Source organism: Lissotriton vulgaris, unplaced genomic scaffold (assembly GCF_964263255.1).
Source record: "Lissotriton vulgaris unplaced genomic scaffold, aLisVul1.2 SCAFFOLD_2799, whole genome shotgun sequence".
Taxonomy (NCBI): Eukaryota; Metazoa; Chordata; class Amphibia; order Caudata; family Salamandridae; genus Lissotriton; species Lissotriton vulgaris.
Window position 1 is genome coordinate 57,013 of NW_028250166.1, and position 4,751 is coordinate 61,763.

Sequence of the window (4,751 nt, forward strand, 5' to 3'; positions counted from 1 at the left end):
CATCCTTCTACCTTGCGCACTTGAAAATGCCCTTTACAGGTGACTTTGTGAGTTTTTCATTCCATTGATTATAACGTTTCTTCACCTCTCCTTCTGTTCACCTTTTTAAAATATAACAGAAAAAACACCTCTTCCCATTTCTCTATCTACCTCAGAATAGGTGACTAATAGAAATCAAAGGTACCACCCATTCCACCCCCCAAAATCATAATCATGTTTCAATGTGCCTTCATCCCTAACACGAGACATTTCACCTGTACAAAAGTTCACACATCCAGAACTTCAGATACATAAAATGCATGTGAGAAACTTTGGAACTCTACAAAGAATTATGCTTTCCTGACATTTGCATGAACATCTTAACATGTGCTATAATTTATTTTGCAAAGGTATTCATGAGTAGAAAAATGTTTCCTACATTTTCTATTGACCACAAGCCACTTTTACCAACCATATCACCAACTTTGTCGCTCTTTGAAACTTGCAGAAATCAATGTCCTCCTCAAGAAGCCCACAGCCAACCCGACTCAACTGACCAACTTCCGACCCATTTTTCTGCTTCCCTATTTAGCCAAAGTGATTGAGAAGGCCATTAGCAAGCAACTCAGAACCCAAATTGAACTTCACCATCTTTTAGAAAACACTCAAAAAGGACTCGGAAAGAACCACAGCACCGAAACAGTACTCATTGCAGCCACCAATGACACTCAAATCATCCTGGACTGAGGATAAACAGCAGCCCTCATCCTGCTCGACCTCTCTGTGGTCTTCGACACTGCCTCTCATAACATCCTTATCAAAAGACTCCACAAGATTGCCTTCCTGATGGTAAGAACCTAAAGTGTGAGGCGGCTGCCACCCTTCACATGAGAGACCAAGAAACTGATATACGGAGTTCCACAAGGCTCATCCCTCAGCCCCACTTTTTGACATATACATGACACTGCTCGTCAAGAATATCTGATCACAAGACAGCACCAGGATCTCCTATGATGACACCTAACTCATCCTCTCCCTGATGGGGAAAACAACCACAGCCAAAATAACCTTCACCAACAGCATGACCATGGCAGCAGACTGGCCACTAATCAACTGCCTGCAGCTTATCTCCGACAAGACGGAAGTACTGGTCTTTGGTAACAAGACCTCCCCATGGGACTCCACCTGGTAGCTGTCAGAGCTAGGACCAAAAACCTACAACCACAGACGACGCAAGTAATCAAGAAATCATCCTAGATGACAAGCTCAACATGATGGCTCAAGTCAGTGTGTACCTCCTGCTTCCACATCCTACGCATGCTGTGAAAAATCTTCAAATGTTTGACTCAGAACATCATACAGACTCTCATGTAAGCACTCCTCACCAGCAGGTGTAGTACGGTAACACTCTCTACACCGGAATCTCCAAACAACTCCTACACAGACCCCAGACCATCCAGAACACCACTGCAAGACTCGTAATTAACCTCCCAAGCCGTACCCACATCACATCGCTCCTCAGGAAGCTTCACTGGCTCCCCATTCACAAGTGCAGCTAATTCACACAAAGCCCTACACAACACAGGACCACAATACTTGAACAGCCGCATACACCTTCATCAACCCACCAGACACCTATGCTCTGCCTCATTCTCACTCACACCTGGCTCTTTGTATAAGCACCTTGGGAACCGCAAACCTACGCACCTATCCAAGTGCCTGATACTTTTACATCTTGTTGGGGTATGATTAGACTGAAACACATTAGGAACTGCATTCAACGTATCTGACAATGAGCAAACAAGTTTGCACAGGTAGGGATAAACTTAAACAAGTAAACTTTAGAAACTATGTATAATATGAAATTGGGAGCTTTACAAAATCTGGTGTGGAAAAAAGCTTTGTACACACCTAGTAAGAAATCCAGTAGTTAGGGACAAATACTCATTGGTACCGTCTTTAATCGCTGGATCTCGACTTGTGGTTTCCTCCACTACCCTACCTTTTTTAACTTTACAATCCTTTTCTTGAAGAGATGTCTCTTTGTTTATTCTTTGCTTTCCGTTGGCAATCCAACTCTACCTGTGTCTCCTTCAACATATGAAACAATATTGTTTCCTCCCCCTGAGAACTCTTCAACAAATGCTCCTCATCAAATTTACTAACAACTTTATATAAACATGTAGTTCTGTTTGCCCACTTTTTCAAATTCATTTTCTTTTTATTTCTTGTTAATTCAATCTGTGTTTTTCTCCTGATCATAAGTGGGACACCACAGCCTCCTTTGGGAAATCATTAAGAAAAGTTTTTTTGCCTCAAGATTTCCAAAATCGAATTGTATGCTACAACTATGACATTCCTAGAATTGAAACTTGTGTTTTCCCCCTGAAAAGGCACAGTCCTCAAGAGAGATGCTTGCTGAAATACAATATTAATTCAGTGAACAGCTGGAGATCGGTAGAGGAGAGCAGCAATTTATTTCAGGATTGTACATTTTACTTAACCGACTTCAAATTGATCATACAATTTAGTGTTTAGAATATGGAAGACAACTGGAAAGTGCCTATATAAAGGGGAGTAAATGACAGGGAAAATGAAACACAGGGCTATTGTGTGATTGTGTACTGTAAAGAATAAAGCACGTCTACCGTACCTAAAAGGATATTCCATATCACCTTAGAGTTCTGTAAAGAGACAAAATAACAAATCATCTGGTAAATTATATATGTAACTTTCCTCTGAACCCAAAATAATTTACATCAATTTTTACTGTGAAACCTTTCAAGAATTCTCATTCAATAGTACTTTTTTATTTAGTATGTTGTACCCACCGCTTTTTGTGAAGTTGCAAATGTTAAAAAAAATTCTTGCCAAAGTTCTCAAAAGCCAGTGGTGCAAATTATGCACATCACTAAACGTAATTCGCTTTCGTGCTTGGCCTCTTCTATATGGTCTTGGAACTCATTGTTGTCTCACAAGAACCTAAGAGCATACAATAAGGAGAAGTGTATCTATATTGTGTTCATTCTAATCTGGTAAAAGTATAAAAACCTGTCCAAGAAGTGTCGGCATTGACCCTTGATCGAATAAACACCCTCCCTCCCCGATCGAAAAAACACCCTCCCCATCCAAGCCATTACTTAGGTTTCAGCTGCTGACTTAGATCTTTATTGAAGTTAAATAAAACAAGTTATCAAATATTATTGTTGAGCACAGAATACCCCATGACCTCAATGATGAGGAACCTATTAAGTGCCTTTGTCTGACCCACAGTGAGCCTGCACACCACATTCCCAGCACCCTATCTTGACCCGCTCGCTCCCCTAGAGACTTTTAGTGATTTCAGGATGCGCTTAGCAGTTTCTTCTTTGATGTCTCAATAGGTCAATTTGCAATTGGTCACAAGTCTCCATGGCTTGAATAATGTATACTTTTACATGGACCTTCTTGTTTCCATGGTACCTTGTCATCCTCTGTTGGGAAACCCGCTACGTCTTGGTGGTAAGGATGAAATACAAAAGCCCTGTGATTCAGTCAAAAAGGCGGAATAATACATAAGGTGAATTGAAGTCTGTTTTCGCCACCTGCAGAAAGATCAATGTGCAGCTAGCGTGACACTACCCTAATTTGCACAAACTATGGATTGATGACGCTTCTATAATGAGTCATTCTCAAAGAGACCTTGAAGTCCATTAGTACAAATGATTTTCCATGAAAAATATGAACAGTTCCTGTAGCTATTGATGTACATCAGGTTTAGCTACAGTCGGCTTCCAGTTGACCCACTCTACTAAACCACATGTTCCTGCTCATAAAACGTAACCAGTTTTTACAGAGTCAGTCGATAAGAAATATCACAGTAATCCTCCCCCCCACCGATCTCCTCACAGCTCCACCAACTATGAGATACTCTTTATGAAATGGTCTCACCCCCGCCGCAAGGAAATCGAGGTGTGATGGTGCAAACGATTTACTGCGGAATGACCTTAATTTATAGTTTTGTAGTTCCTTACTTATTTTTAAATGCTAATTGTAAGAACACAATGCGTGTGGAAGGTGGAAGACATTGGGTTAACAGTGAATGGTCACCCTGCCATACCTCATGTCCACAGGAGCACAAATATAACTTTTGTATTCTTATGAGAAAAGAGTTTGGGAAGATGTGGACCCAGCAATACTGATGTATAAATACCATGGTCCGTATAAGCAGTGCCATCTTAAACATATTTGGGGCCATAGGCAAGACATACTTTGGGACCCCCGCTTTGAAACAGCTTTACATTTATTATTACCAATGGCAGCTAATTCAAACTCTCATGATGCCAAATCATATTGACTTATACTTTAACCTTCAGAAACAGGGGCACACAAATATAAACTTGAAAAAGCACTGATAAAGACACTTCCTTTTGTATTTCAATCTATAAGCATTTTGTCTTGCTACAACCTATTATATGGATTCAGTGTCTAATTCGCCTGTTACTCTCATTGTATAAATGAAATGGTAAAGGTGTCTTGATATACATTTACAGGACTAGTGGTGGATATAAAATAATACGCAATGTACTTCAAATCATACTTTAATGAACAGATATCTATAAGCACAACAGAATCTCCCTTTGGAAGTGGCATTCCTGCTGCAACAGGGAACATTTAAGTGGTGCACCTAGAACTTTGTCCATTCATTTGGATGGAATTGAACAGTTTCTCCTTAATTCCTTTGCCCGGCCTTGTTCCTCTTATCAGTGTGTACACTTTTCCGGCTTGACAGC